This window comes from Kogia breviceps, chromosome 7, assembly GCF_026419965.1.
Source record: "Kogia breviceps isolate mKogBre1 chromosome 7, mKogBre1 haplotype 1, whole genome shotgun sequence".
NCBI classification, from domain to species: Eukaryota; Metazoa; Chordata; class Mammalia; order Artiodactyla; family Physeteridae; genus Kogia; species Kogia breviceps.
Window position 1 is genome coordinate 6,334,038 of NC_081316.1, and position 23,261 is coordinate 6,357,298.

Consider the following 23,261-nt stretch of genomic DNA (forward strand, 5'->3'; position numbering starts at 1 on the left):
CTTTTACCCAAACTCCAAAGATGGTGATATTGAAGATGTACATTAAGAAAAAGGTCTACGTTACAGGGAGGAGAGTTTGCTAAACAGAATTAGCATTGCCATTAATTGGAATATTAGTCACTTCAAAGAATGAATTTCTACATAAACTTGCATCCTCTCAACCTATGAAAAAATGATATATTTCCTTTTCTTCCGACTACCCCTCTGTTTAACATTTCTTCTGAACTGTCACACTGTTTCATTACTGCAGGCAGAAAGCCATATTGAAAGAATTCTCTCAGTAATTTGATATGAAACTGTTTCACTGAAGGCAGTGTTGTCCAATAGAACTTTCCATGATGATGGGAATATTTATTTTTCTTTAAATAAATTTATTTTTTATTTTATTTTTGGCTACGTTGGGTCTTCGTTGCTGTGCGCGGGCTTTCTCTAGTCGCAGCGAGCGGGAGCTACCCTTCATGTGCGCAGGCTTCTCACTGCGGCGGCTTCTCTTGTTGCGGAGCACGGGCTCCAGGCGCGCGGGCTTCGGTAGTTGTGGCTCGCGGACTGTAGAGCACAGGCTCAGCAGTTGTGGCGCACGGGCTTAGTTGCTCCTCGGCATGTGAGATCTTCCTGGACCAGGGCCCGAACCCGTTTCCCCTGCATCGGCAGGCGGATTCTTAACCACTGTGCCACCAGGGAAGCCCAATGATGGGAGTATTTTATATGTGCACTGTATGGTTTGGTAGTCACCAACTACGTGTGGCCTTTGAGCACTTGAAATGTGGCTAGTGCAACCGAGGAACTGAATTTTTAATTTTATCTAATTGAAATTAAAATTAAATTAAAATTAATAGCCATGTGGCTCGTGACTGCTGTGATGGACAGTGTAGATTTAAAGTGCCTCTGCTGAGTGATAGATATATCAGGGATTGGCTTATGACTCTGGTGGTGTGTATACATATCTGTTCAGTCCTCTGTATTTTTATAATCTTGCCTGAGATTCTATAATATGTAAGAAGAGGAATTTTGTTCTGAAAACTAAGTGGATGTGTCTGTTTAGGTCTAGAATTCTGTGACTCTTAAAACCCACAAATTAAAGTGTTTTTGCCCTTTGGATATAGCACGAACCATGAAGGTTTTCTTCATGTTAAATACAATTACACGTTAAAATACAGATACACAGGGTATGACAACTGACTGCAAATGGAGTGACTGATAAAAACAAAGCAAAAAAACTCAACACACCAAATCATTTCTGGTAAATAATGTTAAAAAGTTTGAATGATGCTTTATAGTTTCCCAGGCAGTTGCAATTCAATCTTCTTCTTGGACTATTAGCCCCATTTTACAGGTGAGGGAACCATGATTTAATCAAAGTTTAAGGCTTATTCACTCAACAGACATTTATTTTTCATTCACGATTATACGTAGATTTCTGGGTTAGAAATGGAAGAACAGCCCTCCCTTGAAGGAACTAACAATCTAGTGGGGGCAATTAAACAAATAAGTAAGAAATTATAATACAGTATGTTCAATACTGTGCGCTATTTATGCAAAGGATGCAGTGGAAGAGCGGGAGAAGCCCCTGACTGAGGAGGACGTCGGGGGTCCTCCAGGTGGAGGGCGTGGGGGAGGGGCACTCCAGGAAGAGGAGACAGCAGGAGCAAAGGTGCGAAAGTGCTCATGTTCTAATCAGGGAGTAAATTTAGTACACTGAAGATACCTGAAAACTCAGGTGTTCAAAATTTTCTAGTGGTATTACATCATCCTGACCTCATTTTTTCTTCTAGCTCAGACTGAAGAAGGTCTGGGCTGAAAAGAACTCCTGGTACAGTGATACAGCATCCAAGTAACAATTTCAAAGAGAAAGTTAAAACTAGATTTAGTTATTTGGCAAACACTAACTTACAATATTGATGTGCTTACTAGAAATCATTTTATTTATTAGAGCAGATCCCTACAGGTCTCTTTGTTTCCCTTGCTTGTTCCTACGTTCACACCTTTGCTCCTGCTGTCTCCGCAGCACTTTAATTCACTGCTGTTTTCCCAGGGCCTAGAACAGTGCCTGACACATATTAGGTGCTTGGTAAATATTTGGTGAATGAAGAAATGAGTCCTAGGTTATTATCCTAAAAGTCACTGTGAACGTTTAAAAGTATTAAAGTGTGTTTTTTTCAAACTTGAAAAATTCAGACATTTTTATTATTCACACTGGCCTTCCCATGCCGCCACCCAATGTTTCACTTACCTGTTGTATATAACAAGCTATCCTAAAACTCAATGGTTTAAGAAAGCAACCAAATATATTATTGCTAATGATTTGTGGATCAGGAATTTGGGCAGGGCTCAGTGGATACAACTTTATTTCACACTGTAATCGCTGGGGCAGCTCCACTGGGGCTAGAACGTTCAAGACGGCCTCACCTCCATATCTGTGGCTTTGGAATTCTTTGAGGGGAGCCTCAGTTCATCTCCATGTGGCCTCTCATCATTCACTAGACTGGGTTGAGCTTCTTTACATGGCAATGAGATTGTTCCAAGAAGGTAAAAACAGAAATTGCAAGGTATCCTAAAGGCTTGACCTGGAAATCATACAGTGTCACTTATGCCACATTCTGTTGGTCAGAACAAGTCACAGGACCCTCCCAGAATCAAGTGGGAGGGAAAGGGTGGCAGAGTGGCAGGTGGAAGAGTGGAAGATTCCCATAGCAAAGTGGCATAAGATGGGAGATATTGTTGCAGCCATCTTTGGAAATGATCTACTACGGTCAGCCCTCTGAGCATAAAATTCACATCTCTTCCACATGCAGAATACACTTACCCCTCTTCCAGAAGTTTTGGAGAAGTTTTATCCCATTACTTCAACCTGAAGTTGAGGACCTTATCATTTAAATAAAGAACAGATGCACATTAAGTTTCTCAGGCACCTCTGCTCTGGTACAGCTTCTTATGATCTAGAGGTCTATGAACTAAGAAGACAAGTTGCCTACCCCACTCACCTGACCCACCCACACCCAACATGTACTGGTGAGACGGACAGGAAAATTGCAGTAGGTATTCCCATTCAAAAAAAGGAACAATGAGAAGTACATAGCCATCACTGGTCCATAGCAGTTTTGAAATCCATCTGGGCACGATGTTGTCAGTTTTCTTATTCCACATATTGAAAATGTTCCTTGATTTGTGCCCATTTCTGATCCTTGGGAGTTGTTCCCTAGTACATTGTTTTCTGAGACTGTCAGCTTTACCCTTTGGTCTTCTGGCTTTCTCCTCTGCTGCTTTTCTTTTCCATAAGAGATGAGTTATATTTGCAACTGAGTAGCTTTTTCAACCTGCTTCCTATCTATATGAAGTTGGGATCCCCCCAGACACATTTTTTCATTTTGAACTGTTTCTTTCTCTTTTAGTCCAAGATGGTAGCGCTTTTAGCACTACAATTTTCTTAGAAACTTTGAGGGTTTTCTATGAATTTTATTGGGGGTTGATTTTATGTCCCCAAAGCTACATCCATTATTTTTTCCAAGACAGATTTGTCTTTGGTTTGCATCTATAAGACAAGGTCCTTATGATTCTTACAAGTCCCTTTGTATAGGTGAGAAGAGTCTACTAGATAATACCTTAAATATTTCCAGGGTCTCAACAAAAGATTTTAGGGACAAACGCTTGATTTGATATTTACCCTGAGACCATTTCTTAATTTGAGAATCTTTTGCCAATCCTGTGCCCTCTATATCTTCTTGAAAATTCTGCTTGAAAATTAAACAGGTCCTTGTTTAGTTTATTTCTATCTGGAAATAATTTGGTATTTGAATTTGTATTCTTTGCTGCTGTAGATGATTGATTTGTACAGTAGGTTTTTTAGGGGATACAGTGATGTGTAAGACAGACATAGAGATTATTATCCATCTTTCCCTCCTTGAATATAATCAACTAGGTCCATAAATAATAGAATCACAGATAGTGATAAGTGCTCTGATGGAATAAAGGAAGGATAAAGAGGATTGAAAGTAACTGGTATGTGAGTGGTGAAGTGGTGGGGATATTTTAGGTAGGATGGTCAGGGAGGCCTCTCTGAAGACATGATATTGAGTGGAGGCCTTAGTGATGAGAAGGAGCCAGTCTTGTGAAGTTCCACAGTAAGAGTGTTCCAGACAGAGGGAAGTGCAAGTGAGAAGACCCACAGGTGGGCCTGGGCTTGGTGTGTTTGAGAAAAGGCAAGGCCTTTGTCTGAGCCGTGTGACTAGGTGTGGAGTGTAAGGGGGAAAATGGTAGTAGAAGAGGTAGGTATGGATGAGGCCATGAAAGATCCCATAGGAAATGGAAAGGACTTTGGATTTTATTCATTCTGAACATTGGGAAGTCATGGAGGAATTCAAGAGGGGTAGTGATGTGACGTGATGCCATTCACTTTTGTAAAGGTGACTCTGGCCACCGTGTGGTGAATTGACCGGAGTGGCCAAGGGTGGAAGCTGGATGGGCACTAAGGAGCCTTGCAGTCCTCTAGGGGAGATGTGCACGGTGGCCCCTTGAACTCGGGTATGGTGCTTTAGGGCATGAGAAGTGCTTGTACATGGTCTACGTGTGAGAGAGAGAGTGGACAGGTCTTGTGGGTGGATTGGGTATAGGACGTGGGAAGGAGAAGTCGGAGCTGATTTCTAGGCTTTTGGCTTGAGTCGCTGATGGGTGGTCCCATGGGGAGTCTGCAAGAGGAGCAAGCTTGAAGTGGGAGTCAAGAGTTGTACTGTGACCATTATGAAGTTCGTGATACCTACTATGAAAATAAGAGTGATGATAATAAAAACTCCTAAAAATGAAATTTTTTTTATCTTACGGCTTTTTATACGTGCTTTTTTATTCATTAGGAAACTTTGCCACTATTTAGATTGAGACGCAGTGAAGCACGTGGGTGTGTGTTGGAGGATATATATTTTTTAATGTGCAGCCATTTACTGTGAAGTTAGTAGTACAACCGAATACCTTCCAGAGTTAGGCAGTGTTTTTTGTACTATGTTGTAAAAACTTCATGTGCCCCTGAAAAAAATGTCGATTTGGTTTTTTCCCCCCTATTTATTCCAACTGGGCGTGGTCATAAAGGGTCATGTGTCATTAACTCTCTATGGAGGGTTCATTCGTTTTTACTGTCAAAAATGGTGGCATGATAGTAATCAAAATGTTCTGGGAGAGCCTTCGAGAGGGGCATAACTCTTAGCATTGAAACCAGCATTTAGCTGAGACCAGACTCCTAACTACATAAAGCAGAATTGAGGAAGGTGAATGGCTTTGATGAATTAAAGCGCTGCTTGTGAAGGATGGAAACTTCACTTTTCCATTTGAGCTAAGAGCTCTTTATTGTGGAGTTCAGATGCAAAATGAGATAATAGGTTTTTCACCCCGTCTCCAGAGTCATTTGGAGATGGTGTTTTGACTAGTTCTGCCGTTCAAGTCAGCAAGCCTTAGAAATAATTCAAGATTTTATTTTCAAATTGTGATTTTAGGCTATTATCACGAGATGGTTATGATGCCACTCTATTTTACTATAATTGGGCTGGGAGGAAATAATCTTCTCTATAAGGTGAGTTAATGGTTTATTGCTGTTACCACTTATTTTACCTTTTTTAGTAAATGAAAATCATTTAAACTTAATTTAAATTCAAATGGGTATTTTATAGAGAGCATAACTGATTGCAAGCCACATAAAATATGTCCTCTTGGTAACAAAACGTTCAGCTTTTCTTCTTTTTGAAACCTTGAGTCAAAATGTGCTGGCGAGTGAGGGTGTTTGTATTCCAGTGGTGTAGCAGAACCAGACAGGTCTGCAGCGCAAGGGATTATTTTTAGACACCGGGATGCCATTTTTATCCTGCAAAAATATTCATCAGTGTCTTGCTGACAGGCCATCAGTTTTATAAATGTGTCACACAGACCAGATTTTATTCTTTGTCTCATTTTCCCTCCAACTCGTTTCCTTTCCTTTTGATTTGTTCCTATAACTTTGGAGGAGGAGAATTTTTTTTTTTTATTTCAGTTCATGTATTAGATACTTCAGTTCACAGATTTTCAGCATCACACGGTTCATTCATCTCTCTGTGGCTGCTCACGCATCTCTGCTTATTACCTGTTATGGGAAAACTTATATAGATTACTGAGCTGTAGACAAGGAAAAGAGGAACGTGTGCATTGGAGGCTCTCTTCATGGGCCCATTCAGTTTTGGGCTGCCTTCTCCAGATATGTTATTTTATGTATGTATTTGTATGCAGTGTGTGTGTGTGTGTGTGTGTGTGTGTGTGTGTTTATTTACTTGTCTCACGCAACTAGGGACTGGTATTATTTTGCATGAGCGATAGCTGCGTAAGGGCCTGGGGGTTACTGTGTGTGGCAGAAAGCCTATTGGTTTGTGTTGAAAATAACTCCGTCATTATCTCTAAATACATACAACGCCAATCATTTGTTAGGAGGCCCTTCTTTTATTCTGGATGGTTGAGTGGCAGATACAGCCACAACAGGAGAATCCCTGCCATCAAGAGAAAACAAGGGGCAGCTCATAAATATAGTAAATTCATTTTTTTAAACAAAGGATACTCATGTCTCATTTTTATAAAAGTTTAGATTTCCAAGGTGGGCGTGGTATTCACTTGCCCATCCCTCTAATAAGTGTGTACTGAGTAGATACTTCAGGTCCTAACACATTAATTGCTCTGGTAGATACCAAGGCTTGGAAAACAGGCTTCCTGACTTGTAGAGCGTATAGTTATTTTAAAGAGAGAAGATACATGTGGATATTTCACAGACATGGTTGTATAGTTTGCTGGGGAGGAGTGTAGGCACAGGAGCCCGAAATTTGGGTTTTCAACTTGTGCTTGTCATCTCCTAGTTCTGTTACCTTGGGCCAATTATTTAGCTTCTCCGAGCCTCAGTTTCTTCATCTGTGTACTGACTGTAAACGTTAAAAAAGATGGTGCTTATTTAGCAATATGCTAAGGATATGGACCATGATGCCTGGAACCTAGTAAGCACGTAATAAATGCTAGTTAACTTATAATAACAGTAATAGCAATAACAGGGATAATAATGAATATTTGATGAGTATTCTATAGTGCTCTAACAGGCAGGATTGTATTCAGCTATAAATGCCAGAATACCCGACTCTGGTGGCTTAAATAGATAGGTATTTATTTGTCTAATAAGAGGTCTAGGGCAGGCCAGATTGAATATTCATCATTCAGTAATGTTTATTGAAAATCTACATGCCAGCTCCTATTCTAGGCACAGAGATTCATCAATAAATAAAATATAACAGTCCCTACCCTCCTAAAACTTTTATTCTGACTAGGGAGAGAGGCAAAATAAACCAAATAAAAATGTAAGTTATTAGTATACTAGGAGGCGGACTTCAGAAAAAGCTTCATAAAGGAAGGCCCATTTAATTAGGTCATAAGAGAACAATAGAGTTTTAGTAAATGAAGGCTAAGAGAAAATACACAGTAAATGTAAGAAAGGATGGAGGGCCATCCCCAAAATGGACTTTCTGTGTTAGTCATCAAGTAGTCAGGAACCATGAATGTAAGATTTTTGTAGGTTTTCTAAATTAAAAAAGTCTTATGTGTTAATGTTATTATTCTCGCTTTATATAACAATTAGCAATCAGATACTTCAAACACCAATAATGGGGCTTCCCTGGTGGCGCAGTGGTTGAGAGTCCGCCTGCCGATGCAGGGGACGCGGGTTCGTGCCCCGGTCCGGGAGGATCCCACATGCCTCGGAGCGGCTGGGCCTGTGAGCCATGGCCGCTGCGCCTGCGCGTCCGGAGCCTGTGCTCCGCAACGGGAGAGGCCACGACAGTGAGAGGCCCGCGTACCGCAAAAAAAAAAAAAAAAAAAAAAACACACCAATAATGATACTAGTATATAGTGCTTTTATGTCAAACATTGTTCTAAACAGTAATAATAATGAAACATAATGGCTGACACGTATAATTAGCACATATAATGCTGGTTATGTGCCAGGAACTGTTGTAAAGATTTGATATCCGTATTCATATCCTAGTCTCCGAGTTAAGTACTATTGCTGTTGCCATTTTATAGACGAGTGCACTGAGGTAGGTGAGTAGCTTGGACCAGAGTTGTCTTCGAGAACAAGGAAAGAGGCAGCCAGAGAGATAACACCTCGTTCTCTAGTCCAGAGGGCCAAGTAGGTGAGAGTAATGCTAATGGAGTGTAAGTAGGTTGCATCCCTAAGTCCTGAGCAAAGGGAGGAAGGAGAAATCAAGGGCCTGAGTTGGGCCTGAGATGGCTCAGACGGACACTCGTATCCCTGACCTCTACGACCCGGCTTACCATTAGATGTGATGCGGTCCAGAACGCTTGTCATACTTCACAGATACTCTTCCCACAACTAAGCCTCAAGCATATACTTTCCTCATCAGGTACCATTAGAATCCTTTGCTCATAGAGAGAGTATCTTTTTTGTTTGTTTTTCTCTTGGTTATCTCTTGAGTTAAATGAAAAAGGACTTTTGCAGCTTCAGTGTTGGCCTTCTAATGGACTGAATTTCCAAGATTAAGCACATTTAGGTAGTATCTGAATAGCTCTTATAGAACAAATGTTATGACATGGCCTGTCTATTAAAATTTCCGTCTGGTTTCTTGTATACATTCTGTCCCAAATTAGAAGCTGCCAATCCATCGGCATACAGGTGTGGTCTACTCTTAAGGAAATCTGGTGTAAGAGAATATACATTTACAAAAATAGCTAAAGTAGGACGGGATGTTTACATTCCAAAAAGACTCTTAAGGCTTCTATTAAGTTAATTGGGGAGTTTGCTTTACATAATTCAAAGAACAGATTTTATTTATACAGTATATAAATAATGAGACCACAGTTATTACCTAAAGGGTAAACTTACTTATATATACATTGCATGGAGGACTCAGTCATGATACAATGTCATGTTTATTCTCAGTGAAGGTGACGATTGTGTTGTCAGGTAGCACATGCAGAGAAGACCGTAGCCTATTTAAAGGCCAAGAGGGAACAAATTCAATGTAAAATATTGCAGCAGTCCTCACTATTTCCGTAATTATTCTTGTTATATGTTATCAGCTGACTCAGTAAAGGTGGCTCTGTTGTCTTTATTTTGTCTTAGTTTTTATTTTGGCTCTGTTGTCTTTAAATGAAAGCTCAGTAGATGGCTCCAGGGAAGATGCAGTTTAGAGGCAACTTTGTGGGAACTTTGAGTCTTTAGCTTGCTAGAAAAGTAACTCATGATTATAAGGCACTTTGTTGATATAAATTGCCCTCATAGAGTAAACCATCATGTCTTAATGCTGAATTTTACAACTGTCTTTCTCCAAGTACTTGGTATTACGGTAAAACAGTAGAAAACCCACAAAATTCCCCTCTCAGTACCTTCTTATCCTTTTTGGCCTTTGATCAGTGCTGTTTCTCTTGGTTTTCCCCACTGTACCTCTGGGTCTCAGGTCAGGAGAGATGGATTGAAGCAGTGAGTGTACAGTGGGCATGGCTGTCCACTTCTCCAGAAGTGGTAGAATAGGTTCAGCTCTTTATTTTGCTTCATTTCTAGAAAGCCTGAGTTTATTAAGTGCTTTTCTATCCTAGGTTTTAAATGCTAACTGAATTGAACAGACCATCTCACTGAGGCAGTAACCACATAGGGACTTCCATAGTGTAATTCAGTTTAAGTTAGCACTTACAGAATATAATTTTATTTGAATTTTAAACTTTAAAAAACATATAAGAAATACATTTAATTATTATAGAAAAATCAGAAAATGCAGCTAAGTAAAAAGAAGAAAATGAAAATTACTTACAGTCCTCTACCTAGAGGTAACTACCATCAACTTCTTGGCCTATGTATGATCTTTTAGACTTTTTCCAACGTACACACAAACATACACATACATATGTATGTGTAGATCTTTTTTTAATATAAAAGATAGCAATCGTACTTGTCATTCCTACTACTGCATCTGGGAATTGGCTTGTTTATAAGCTAGGGTTTTTTTTTTTTTTTTGTGGTACGCGAGCCTCTCACTGTCGTGGCCTCTCCCTTTGCGGAGCACAGGCTCAGCGGCCATGGCTCACGGGCCCAGCCGCTCCGCGGCATGTGGGATCTTCCCGGACCGGGGCACGAACCCGTGACCCCTGCATCGGCAGGCGGACTCTCAACCACTGCGCCACCAGGGAAGCCCATAAGCTAGGTTTTTGATAAGCCTCTTTTGGCTCATCATTAGATAATGGTCATTAGAAATTCCGACTAAGGGTCTTGAGGAGAAATAAATGTGGTTAAAACAAATGTAGTCGGTTTTGTTCCTCATGGTTTTTCTCCAATTTGTCTTCACTTAGCAATATATCATGGACACCTTTCGCTGCCAATAGCTGTTCTTTGGTGCTTTAATTTTTATTTTTTTATTTTTTTTGCGGTACGCGGGCCTCTCACTGTTGTGGCCTCTCCCGTTGCGGAGCACAGGCTCGGGACGCACAGGCTCGGGACTCGCAGGCTCAGCGGCGCTCCGCGGCATGTGGGATCTTCCCGGACCGGGGCACAAACCCATTTCTTCTGCATCGGCAGACGGACTCTCAACCACTGTGCCACCAGGGAAGCCCTGGTGCTATAATTTTTGATGGCTGCATTGTGTTTCTATTGTATTGACATACTGTCATATATAATATAGGTATTATATATATAGTATATGTAGTATACATATGTATGGATATACTATGTATTACTATATATACCATAATTATATACTGTATATCTACTATATCCATATACAGTATATATATTCTTAATTATATATTCTGTGTAATTATTTAGTGGTCCCTTATTGTTGAATGGTTTCCATTTTGCTATTGCAAACAACGCTGCAGTATACCAGCATCTTAAAGGTCATGTTCATTCTGAAAAACTAAAAAGGAAAGGCAGTAGAGCATTAAGTTAGTAAGGGCCAGCAGATGGCATGGAAAGGCGTGACATTTAAAGAATTGGTTCAGATGCCCTGTTTCTTAAGGATCAATGACCAATTAAAAACTGTACAATTAAGGGCTACTGTACATCTACTAGAATCTAGTAGAATACTGACATTTATGAGTTGAGCAGTGAGGAATTGAAGATGTTTTCAAAACTTTGAATAGCAGATGGTATTAATCCTTCCAGCATACCTGTAAGGTAGGTGAGTAGGTCAGTAAACAACATAACTTTAACATCAGGCATCAGAGACCTTACTGTTTCTCTTTTTCAGCTCTAGTTCAGACAGTGAGACTTTGTTAAATAATTTACATTTGAAAAAGCTGTGGAAAAGTTTACTAGAGCCCAGTGAGTTGCCACAGTTCCTTTGCGGAATAGAAAGAGGTACAAGTAAATAAATGGGACTGCTGAAAAGTACATAAGATTGCATTTTAGATCAGCCTTTTGTTAGAATTGATGTTTGAAGGAGGTAGCTTTTTTTTTTTGCGGTATGTTGTTGTGGCCTCTCCCGTTGTGGAGCACAGGCTCCGGACGCGCAGGCTCAGCGACCATGGCTCACGAGCCCAGCCGCTCCGTGGCACGTGGGATCTTCGCGGACCAGGGCACGAACCTGTGTCCCCTGCATCGGCAGGCGGACTCTAAACCGCTGCGCCACCAGGGAAGCCCTGAAGGAGGTAGCTTCTTGAAGAGAGGAGAGTATGTGTCCTTTGGGTCCATAATGCTCCCAGACAGCTGTGCTTGCTACCTAACCACTGCATCTGAGCGAGGACTTATCCATGAACTTGAATAAAGCAGGCTTCAAGCAACAAGCAGAAAATCTGCTTGAAAAAATTTCACTGGTCTTTACCAACTCCAGAATACCAGTGGTTCACAGGTGAAATAAAGTTATAAAGCAAGCCTCAAGTTTTCTACCTTTCTTGTTAACTTTTTTTGGAAGAAAAGTTGAAAACAGAGTTTTTGGTTTATTGACTCATGTTCTTTCTGTCTTGGCTTTCTAAAGGTGAGCTAGCTGTAGGTCTATTTTATTATCATAAATCATAGCTCTCACTTGACGTCTACTGTTTCTAACACTTGTGGATGTGTGTTTGTGTCAATAATTAAAGGTGATAAAGAAGTCATGACCATGACTTTATATTCATCATAGTCATGGAACCATAGGGTCTTGGCTATTCATTTAATATGTGACCACACTTTAAAAGATGCTGAAATTGAGGCTCAGAAATGTTAATTAGTGGTCAAGGTTCACTGAGCTAGCAGAACCAGGGCTAGAACCAAGGTTTCCTGACTGCTAGTCAACTCACCTCCTTTTGATATATCAATAGAATATGATCTCTGTAACTGAGAAACATGCTGTTGGGTTATATGAAGCTCCTTTAAAAAGATTAGGTTGAAAATGTATCTCACTGAGTGTTCATTTTGTAAAGTGTGATAGTTGTTAAGTTGCTTAGCATAATTTCATTGGCAGTCTTGGAAAGCGTGGGCTTTCCTAAAAAGTACAGAGGATTCAGCTAGATGTTGTCTGATAGGAGGGAACTGTGCTTCCATGCTTCCATGGTTTTGGCTTTTCAGGGATAAGAAAAAAAAAACCTATCGGAGAGACTAGATTAGCATTCTTCATTTCCTTCCTCAAATTTGTTGTTGATACTAGCCAATCTTCAAGATAGATATCATAAATTGTTTATTGGGGAAGCTGTTTTGACGTTGTTTTTATTTTTATTTTATTTTTTATTGAAGTATAGTTGCTGGACAGTGTTTTGAAGTTCTTGACTAGGCCTGAGTCAGAATGAATTTGATTTCTTCTAGGTGTGAAGTACCTACGGATGTGGTGAGGCGGCTCTGGCCGAAGCATGAACGTTTAAGCTAGGGAAGTATTGGATCCTTGAAAAAGAAATTATTTACTAGGAAACTCTGGCTCAAAATATGACTTTATTGCAATGTTACTGTGATAAACCTAGTTGAAAGCAGAATAGCTTTTTAGTTGGGAGGGACTTATTTGTCAAAGTGGCTAAAATCCGGGGTCTCTTTGTTGGAGGAATTTACCCACTTCTTATCTGAAGAATATTGTTAAGAGCTTAAACTGGATGAGTTTGGTTGAAACAAACCAAATAATCTACACTAGACCCTCTTTATATATATATATGTATATATATATACCTTGGTGTGTATAAATTCAGACCATTCAAAAGAAGTTAATTATTGGAATTCCCAAGTAGATCTCATTATAACTCTTTCACTGTTATCAGGCCTGAGTTATATATTTCAAGGACACTGATGTAATAGACACTATTGTCCTACTAGTGTGTTTTTGTACTGTTTATTAGCTAAGGAAATGTTTGATTTAGTTATCACTCTTCCAGTTAAATGCATATAATCATAAGATATGTCAAGAACTAATATTTCTTGTCTTGAACTAAAGGACTGTTCCACTTTGGACTTGTTGAAGTAACTTCAAACCTGTAGGCATTTACGAGATGTAAATTTCCTACAGAGGCATAGAGGGAATGTTATGGTTTATGTTGAATATAAAACAATTGCATAGACTGGACAGTTGTCATTTGAATGTTACCTGCTCCACATGAAGAAGAAAATGGAGCCAGGATTACATAACATATCAGAGATAAGAATCTTGTAACTATGCCATCAACTCATTCTTTTCCTTTGCCTTATTTCTTTGGCTGCACTGTGTGGCTTGTGGGATGTTAGTTCCCTGACCAGGGATTGAACCCGGGCCGGCCACAGTGAAAGTGCAGAGTCGTAACCTTTGGACTGCCAGGGAATTCCCTTCCTTGCCTCATTTCATGATTTAATTTTTTATTTTTAAAAAAATTTATTTATATTTTTGGCAGTGTTGCGTCTTCGTTGCTGCGTGCGGGCTTTCTCTAGTTGCCGGGAGCGGGGGCTACTCTTCCTTGTGGTGCGTGGGCTCCTTATTGCGGTGGCTTCTCTTGTTGCAGAGCACGGGCTCTAGGCGTGTGGGCTTCAGTAGTTGTGGCACGCGGGCTCAGTAGTTGTGGCTCATGGGCTCTGGAGCGCAGGCTCAGTAGTTGTGGCACATGGGCTTAGTTGCTCCGTGACACGTGGCATCTTCCCGGACCAGGGCTCAAAGCCATGTCCCCTGCATTGGCAGGCAGATTCTTAACCACTGTGCCACCAGGGGAGTCCCTCATGATCAAATTAACCATCAGGATTAGAACTAGATAAAAAGAGAACTTCAGTTCTGTTTCTTTGCTTCCAGTTATTTTGAACTTGTGAACAGTATTTAGCTTGGAATAATAGTCAGGCTTTGACATCCTAGAGGCTAGTCTGTGATTAAGTCAGCTGGACTTGATGATTGTTGTTGTCTGTAAAGCTTAGAGGTTCATATTACTGGAAGGTGGCTAATGGGGGTAGAGAGTAAAGAGAAACGTCCTTCTCAGTATTGAGCACAGCATGGGGCCCATCCCCTGGCATGTTATATTTGGAAAACACCAGACAAATTGACTGGGGTTAAGAGGCTGGTTAAGGAATAATGAAAAATAAAGTTGGATTCTGCATCATCAGATTAATAATCAAGGAACTCTTTGGAGTATTTGTGTATGCACCATGCAAACTTGCTAAATGTGACTGTTTTAGGCACTTTCAAGTTTATAAGTCAGTGTTCTATTGTGTAGTGGGTTCATGTGCTGGGGATCAGATTTAGGATGTGAGTGACCATTGGCAAGTCACTTAGCCTTTCTGAGATGGTTTCTTCATTTATAAAATTAGATATAGGGAATTCCCTGGCACTTCAGTGGTTGGGACTTGGTGCTTTCACTGCTGGGGCCCGGGTTCAGTCTCTGGGGAACTAAGATCCTGCAAGCTGCATGGTGTGGCCCCCAAAATAAAAATTAGATACTATAATAAGATCTTATTATCTGTAACCCTCACATAGTTGATGGGGTAGCTACTAATTGAGTGTTGGGACAAGTAAAATATCTGTAAAGTGCTTGCTACTGTGTTTGGCACAGAGTAGGTCCTCCATAAATTTAGATACAGGTAAAAGGGCTGTTCTACCCATGGGAGCAATCCAAATGTAGGTTCCTCTGCATTCTGTTGTGTAAATTGAATGATGTGTTAATTGAAGTCTTACTTCCTGAATTCAAGGGACCATACAGCAAGAGAAATAGAGATTTCTTTTCTTGGTCTAGCCCTTGGTGAAAAGCTAATCTTTACTAACTTTTTTTTAAAAGAGACTTTTAAAAATTGAGGCAAACTTCTCATAACAGAAAGTTAACCATTAACAATTTTAAAGTACACAGTTCGGTGGAATTTAGGACATTCACAGTGTTGTGCAACCATTACTTCTATCTGGTGCCAACACATTTTTCTCACCCTAAAAGGAAACACCATACCAAGTAAGCAGTCACTCTTTATCCCTCTTTTCCCAGCTCCTGGCAACCACTCATCTTTCTTCTTTGTGGATTTACTATGCTGATGTTTCATGTAAATGGGATCATACAGTGTGCGATCTTTTGTATCTGGCTTCTTTCCTTGAGAGTGTTTATACGTAAGGTTCATCCACATTGTAACACGTGCCAGTACTTCATTCTTTTTTATGGCTGAGTCATGGTCCATTGTAAGGGTATGCCACATTTTGTTTATCCATTCGTCAGTCGATGGACATTTGGGTTGTTTCACCTTTTGGGCTATTAATGTACAAGTTTCTGTTTGAATGGGGTTTTCAATTCTTTTGATTATATACCTAGGAGTGGAATTAATGGGTCACATGGTAAATCCGTGTTTATCTTTTTGAGGACCCACTAAACGGTTTTTCCTCAGTGGCTATACCATCCTGTTTTCCTACCAGCAATGTACAAGGACTCCACTTTCTTTCTTTTTTTTTTTTTTTTAATTGCATAATTTCACTGTCACCCAGAGGAAATTACTGCTAGATCTTTTTCTTTCTTTCCTTTTGGCTGTGTTGGGTGTTTGTTGCTGCGCACGGGCTTTCTCTAGCTGGGGAGAGCGGGGGCTACTCTTCATTGTGGTGCGCGGGCTTCTCATTGTGGTGGCTTCTGTTGTTGTGGAGCATGGGCTCTAGGCGCGCGGGCTTCAGTAGTTGTGGCTCTCAGGCTCTAGAGCGCAGGCTCAGTAGTTGTGGCACACGGGCTTAGTTGCTCCGCGGCATGTGGGATCTTCCCTGACCAGGGATCGAACCCGTGTCCCCTGCACTGGCAGGCGGATTCTTAATCACTGCACCACCAGGGAAGCCCCCAAGGACTTCACTTTCTGTACATCCTCACCAACACTTGCTATTTTCCATTTTCTTTTTTAAAAAATTATGGCCAAACTAGTTTGTCATTGTAGTTTTAACTTGTGTTTTCCTAATGATGTCGAACATTTTTTCATGTGCTTGTTAGCCACTTGTATATCTTTTTTGGATAAATATCTATGCAGATCTTGCCCATTTTAATATTGGGTTGTCTTTTTGTTGTTGAGTTGTAGGAATTCTTTATATGTTTTGGGTATTGGTCCCTTATTAGATATATGATTTGCAAATATTTTCTCCCATTCTTTGGTTTGTCTTTTCATTCTCTTGATATTGTCCTTTGATGTACAAACAAATTTAGTTTTGATGAGGTCCAACCTACCTATTTTTTTCTTTCGTTGCATATACTTTTGATGTACTTTTAGTAGCTTCTTAATTTTCCTTTCTGTACCCCTTCCGCTTTCTAATATTCCTCGTCTATTGCTAATATTTGTTGAGAATTTATAATACGCTAAATTCCATGCTAAGTACACTGTATACATTATACTGTTTAATTCTCAAACAATCCAGTATGGTGAGTACTATTATTAACATTATTTTATTGAGTCTTTATAGTAACTCTGTGGGACAGATGGTGTTGTCTTCACTTTATAGATAAAGACACTGAGACAGTAGAGGTTAAGTAGCTTCTGATAGTTGGCAGAGTTTGCATTTGAACCTGGACTTGGAACCTTGCTGGTCTGATTTTAGCACCCATGTTCTTAACCACTTCACATACTCCCCTTGTACTTAAATGGCAAAAGCCTAAAGGCTTTCTTCTGTGGGGTCTTACTAGGCCTGTGATCCAGAAGTAGTAACCCCTTTGTTCCCAGTCAGAATTCCTACTCTCAGGAGGCCCCTTCTGTGTTACCCTCACATTTTGGGTATTCCCAAAGGAAGCCACAAAGCAGTTTGAATCCACTAAATCACCCAGAGGCACAAGGATTGATAACCTTTTAATTCTTGTGCAAGTGTTTGCATTTTAAAGAGGATGTGGCATTCACTGAAATGAATCATTATCTGCCAAGGTTTTCAGTTAACCAAGTAAAGTGAAAGAATCAGGCAGAAGATATTTTTGGGTTTTGGTGCTGCCAGAATGTTATTACTTGGCCTTGCCTGGAAGTGGGCCCAGGGGATTAGCTGCCTTAAGTGGATCCTGCTTTTTGTAGTTTCTTCCTTTTCTCTGTTCTGAACCTCTGGGCGCTTTGAATGTTGTTCTGTTTTGGTTTTGTTTGTTAGTTTTTGAAGTCCCATTTGGTTGGGTCAAGGGAAAAGGAGGGAAGGATTAAGAAAGGGAGAGCTGTTCAGTAGTGGGAGAGGGGCCTATGCAGTACTGGGGTAGCATGTTTGTAAACTGACCCTTTTCTTTCCATAGTAGTATACTGTACTTGAGAAGAGGTGTGTAGTTCCCCAAACCGTGAGGTTGTGGGAAATGCCCACAATATCAAGGCTGACGCGTAATCTGATTTCTTTTCCTATAAAAATTTTTAAAAAAAATATGATGAGAACAAGTTATAGTTGTCATCACTTTCACTGCTTCTCTTTAATAAACATGCAGGAAGTTGCTGCTGTTCTGTTAACTTGCAGGCTGCATGCCTCTTCTTTGTTCTCTGTTAAATATGAGCTGGCATGTGTTAGACTACTTCAGCATTTGCTGTTAGGACTTCAGTGGTTTCTAAATTCAGCCTGGCTAAGCCTGTTCCCTGTTTGTCTGAATCAATTGAGACCGCTATTTTTAGCAACAAAAGGGGATTGAAATAGCAATTTTCTTTCCATGTAATAGATCCCCAAGAGGAATACTGATGCAAGCTCTGTCATTTTCTATTCTCCCCACCCTGCAAAAGCACTCAGAGGAACGGCAGCTGTCGTGGTTTGCGGCACTATTAATCTTTAATCAATCGAGTGTTTTCAGCATTCAGGTGTTGGGGGAGGGGTGGGGAGGGAAGGGTCAGGAGAAGGAACCTGCTTGGAATAACTTAAGCTCTTAAGCATGGGCTCTGCAGTCAGAATTTGGTGGGTAGTGGCAGAGAATAGGCAGAAGAGCTAAAAATAGTATGCTTGCTTCCAGTGTTCCTCTAGTCTATTTCTGATGTTTGATTTTGATAAGGTTGATTGGGTTCTTACTAAAAATATCTGTTCCTAGCAAGTTGAGGACAAAAAGAGTAGAATATTTTTAACCTACACAGACAGAAGCATTTTTGTTGACTGTATAAAATCTGGAAGCTGAGCCCTGGTCAGTTGCCAGTATTTTATATAATCTGTAACAAGCTAGACACTTCCGGGTGCCAAGTTGGGATAGTCTTCATAGTTGTCAGTTTCCATCTTCTCAAAGGCTTGCAAATTTGGTTTCTGGTGTTATATTTATATATGAAAACATAAGCCTTTTTGAATCTCCTCCCTCCCCACCCTCCCTTCTTTCCTTCCTCTACCTCATTTCTGGCCCTGGCTGTCATAAATTACTCTCACAACCCATAGGGTTGTGGGTAATACCTGAGCCCACTGGGTTATGTGGGCAATGCCTGCAGCTTTTTTCTGTGTATTGTTGAAAACTACCTTAAGTTACCCACTTGCTCCCTGGCAAAATGGAATCTGAGAGCACCGAGTGTTAACTGAAGAAGCCAATCTCAATGACAAGAGCAGAGAACTGTCCTTTGAAAATGTGTATCTGTAGATTCATCATAAACTAAGTTCAAATTCTCTCTGAAATTTCTTAAGTTTTATTTTAGATCACTGATTCTTGATGTTGAGAGGGGCTGAAGAGTAGGTGGGGTTGTGTACGGTAGGTGATTGGGTGTTATTTCTAAAAAAGTGGGTGAGGCAGTGGGGAGTGTCACAAGAGGCTAGTTTTCCATTCATAATCTCCTTTCGTTCATTCACTCATCTCACAAAACCTCATTCATCATCTACTTTTTGCCAGGCACCGTGCGAGCACTTAGACTGTGGTGACCCAGACCCTTATGGAAACCTGTACGATGAATGTCGTGCAGGGGAGGTACAGAGTGCCACGGGGCCAGTGAGCCATGAGAGCCTGCTAGTCTAGAGGTCAAGGAACGCTTAAGGGAGAGGAGATGTTCAAGTGAAGATGTCGAGGATGGGAGAGAGAAAGTGGGGGTTGTGAAATGGGGAGCGGAGGGAACAACATCTATGAAAAGAGAGCGTGTTACCTTGTAGGAACTGGAAAAATTTCAGCATGACTAGGGCGGTGGGTGGTAGGGGGAAAGTGATGAGAGGTGAGGTCAGCTCATGGAAGGGACCTTGTAAAGAATAAGGCAGTGGGAAACAGCTGACAGATTTTGGGCAGGGAAGTATTGTCACATCTGCCCAGTGGAGTGATTGCTTTGGCTGCAGTGCAGAGAGTGAGTTGGAGAGGAGTAAGAAAGGGAGCAAGGGGTTTCCCGGGTGGCGCAGTGGTTAAGAATCCGCCTGCCGATGCAGGGGACACGGGTTTGAGCCCTGGTGGGGGACACACGCCGCGGAGCCACTAAGCCCGTGCGCCACAACTACTGAGCCTGCGAGCCACGACTACTGAGCCCGAGTGCCACAACTACCGAAGCCCACATGCCTAGGGCCCGTGCTCTGTAACAAGAGAAGCCACCCAATGAGAAGCCCGCCTGCCGCAATGAAGAGTAGCCCCCCGCTCGCCGCACCTAGAGAAAAGCCCGTGCTTTTCAGTTAGAAAAATGTGTTGGCACCAATGCAGCCAAAAAGAAAAATAAATAAATTAATAAATTTTTTTTAAAAAAGGGGAGCAGGTGAAGTAGTTAGAAGGCTGTTGCAGTAGTTCTTGTGGGAGATGAATGCTGGTAGCCCCAGGTGGTGGCAATTGGGAGACGTGACTAGATTTGTGTTCCAGGTTTTATATAATTAGCAGTAGGGAAATATTGTTGCTTCTTGACAGAAGAATGAGATCATAAAAATGGTGTTTGAGAAAGATAATTCTTAGCTGTGTATTGCATGAATCAAGCGGGAAGGAACTGAAAGGGTCATTGCACAAGTCCTTGTGTGTTGGGATGATAGCTTAGACTAGGGTGAGAGCTGTTGTGAGAATTAACTGGGTAATATCAATGAAGAACCTTGGCAAATAGTCTTATAATGATGTGAATACTGTCGATGAAAGTAATTAATAAACAATCAATAATGAGACTAGAAAAAGTTTTATTTGAACTGAACTGAGGACTATAGCTGGGAAAACAGCCTTCAGATAACTCTTGAGAAACTGCTCCTGAGAAGCCTGGTTTTCAGTACGGTTTTATATCTTGTCAGAAGAAAGAACATTAAACAACTCATGGATACATTTCTTCAAGGTTTCCAAAAAAACGACCAGCATGCATGTACACGGTGAGTCAGCATGGCCTTCGCGAAGGGAGTCTTATCATCAGAGGAGTACCAGCATTGGCGTCCCAGGAAGGGAGACAGTTAATCTTTATTTTTAACGTGGACATTCTTTACTTCTCATCAATGCACCCTTTTCTTTAATAATTAAAGCAGATGTACAGTGTATGTTTGATAGGCCACAAACAGGCTGTTTCAGTTAAAATAAAATTCAAGTTAACTCATATATAAGCCAGAATGGCTTTCCCATACCTCAAGATGTGAAAATTTATTTTATCAGTATTAAATTTTTTTGTTTGTTTGTTTTGCGGTGCGCGGGCCTCTCGCTGTTGTGGCCTCTCCCACTGTGGGGCACAGGCTCCGGACGCGCAGGCGCAGCGGCCATGGCTCGCGGGCCCAGCCGCTCCGCGGCACGTGGGATCTTCCCGGACCGGGGCACGAACCCGTGTCCCCTGTATCGGCAGGCGGACTCTCAACCACTGTGCCACCGGGGAAGCCCAATATTAAATATTTTGTTTTAACAATTTACTGACAGCTTACTCTTGCTTTTCTGGCCCTGTAATAGTCACTTTAACAATATAGAAGTTTATTTTTCACCCAATTTAAAGAAGACTAGACAGACTTTTTGTGTATGTTGGTGTTTTTTTTTTGGCTGCTCCTCTCAGCCTGTAGGATCTTAGTTTCCCAACCAGGGATCGAACCTGTGCCCCGGGCAGTGGAAGCTCGGAGTCCTAACCACTGGACCGCCAGGGAAGTCCCACTTTTTGTGTATGTTTGATGCTCTGTGGTAAGCAGTTAATAAAAAAAGAACTGATTGGTTGAAAAAACAACCTGGCATAGAAATTCCATAGAGTCATGAAAAACCTTGATTTCTACGAGTATGTTCCTTCATCTTAGCCCATGGCTTCTACCCTCAAGGTTACTTCCTGGTTCTCAAGACTGCTGGAGCTACAGCCATCAGTGTTTGAATTGGCGAGACGGGGCAGAAAGGAGCCTCGACCTGCTGAGTCACTCCTTTAAGCAGGCTTTCTCAGAGTCCCTCACAACACTGCATCTTCTCTTCAGAATCTAATCCCGTGGCCACACCTAGCTGCTAGGGAGGTCGTATTCCAGGCCACGATTGCTGCAAAGAAGGAAGGGAAGGGTGAGTACTGAGGAAGACAGCAGGCTCTGGCCCATGTGTGTACGTAACGTAGGAAGGACGGGCCCCCAGGATTGTTTTTGCACATTGCATCATCCTTCGGTGTGGCCATGAGAGCTTAGCTTTTTCATCTTAAGAAGATGCAAAAAACAAGCAGTGTTTCTAATTTGGATGCTTTGGGAGCCGGTCTTTGTTTTATTTGGTTTTCATTGCAAGGTGGTAGGTATATCAGGGTGATAGTACTTAGATCGTGTTTCTCAAAAGACCTACCAAAAACTGATCTTAGGTACTGCACTGATGAATATTTTAAAATGTTAATGGTTTTTTTACATACATATTTTACACTAATCTATATATATTTATTGAAACTGGTAGTCTTTTACAGTAATCAAGTAGTTAAGTAAATAGTAGTCCAGTAATTAAGATTTCTATTAAATTTAATTTTTAAAAAATCAGTTTTAAGAATGTATTAGGTGACCTTAGGAAACACGGAATTAAGCAGTGCTACACTGATTTTGGGGAAGCTGGAATAGATGAAGAACCTGCTGGATCAGTTTACACCATATTTCTATTCCTGGTAGGAAAGGACTTATATTTTTGGAAAGGCAATACAAGCACACGGTTAAAAAATACCAACAGGGCTTCCCTGGTGGCGCAGTGGTTGAGAGTCCGCCTGCTGATGCAGGGGATGCGGGTTCGTGCCCCGGTCCGGGAGGATCCCACGTGCCGCGGAGCGGCTGGGCCCGTGAGCCATGGCCGCTGAGCCTGCGCGTCCGGAGCCTGTGCTCCGCAACGGGAGAGGCCACAACGGTGAGAGGCCCCCGTACCGCAAAAAAAAAAAAAAAAAAAAAAAACCACCAAAAAACCAACCGAAGAGTAAAAATTAGTAACCTCTTCCCTGTATTTCCGCAATGCCCCAGAACAACTGCCAAAAGACTTGTGATTTAAGGTATGCTTTAATTAGCTTCAGTAGTTGTGGCTCGTGGGCTCTAGAGCACAGGCTCAATAGTTGTGAGCACGGGTTTAGTTGCTCCACGGCATGTGGGATTTTCCCGGACCAGGGCTTGAACCCGTGTCCCCTGCGTTGGCAGGCGGATTCTTAACCACTGCACCACCAGGGAAGACCCAGGGATTTTTTTTCTATCCAACTATGAGCTTCTGTCTCTGCTACTACTGTTGGAAGGTATGTAGCTTTAAAGCAAAGAATATATCTTTAAAAGCAAAGGCAGGATAATCCTTGTCCCCATCCTCCCTGTCTTAAATGAACACATTTATTATTATTATTTTTTGGCATCAAGTAAAACTTTTGTGAGTGAGTAAAGTTTGACAGATGACTTGGTTGTGTCTGTACATTATTTCAAAGATATTACCTATCATATGACTTAGAGAACTAAAGAATTTGTCGTTTCCTTTGATGGGGAAATGACACTTGATCCCCCATTGCCTGGCCATTGTACATGACTCTGATTATTATAGAACTGCAGTGGTGTTTACAGACGTGAATAAAGGAAGCTCCCGGTTTCCAATTTTATTTTTTGTTTCTTTGTGCCCATAAA

At 41.2% G+C, this 23,261-nt stretch overlaps 1 protein-coding gene and 1 long non-coding RNA gene across 2 annotated transcripts in view; both read left to right on the forward strand.

Annotated features, from left to right (window-relative positions):
• Positions 1-23,261, forward strand: part of HSD17B12 (hydroxysteroid 17-beta dehydrogenase 12) — a 169,383-nt gene that overhangs the window by 25,499 nt on the left and 120,623 nt on the right. The gene's annotated exons all lie outside the window — the stretch shown is intronic.
• On the forward strand, positions 18,074-21,539 carry LOC136794457 (uncharacterized). The gene is made up of 3 exons (XR_010841229.1): positions 18,074-18,102; positions 20,537-20,570; positions 21,483-21,539. It is a non-coding gene; the product is annotated as an uncharacterized lncRNA (long non-coding RNA).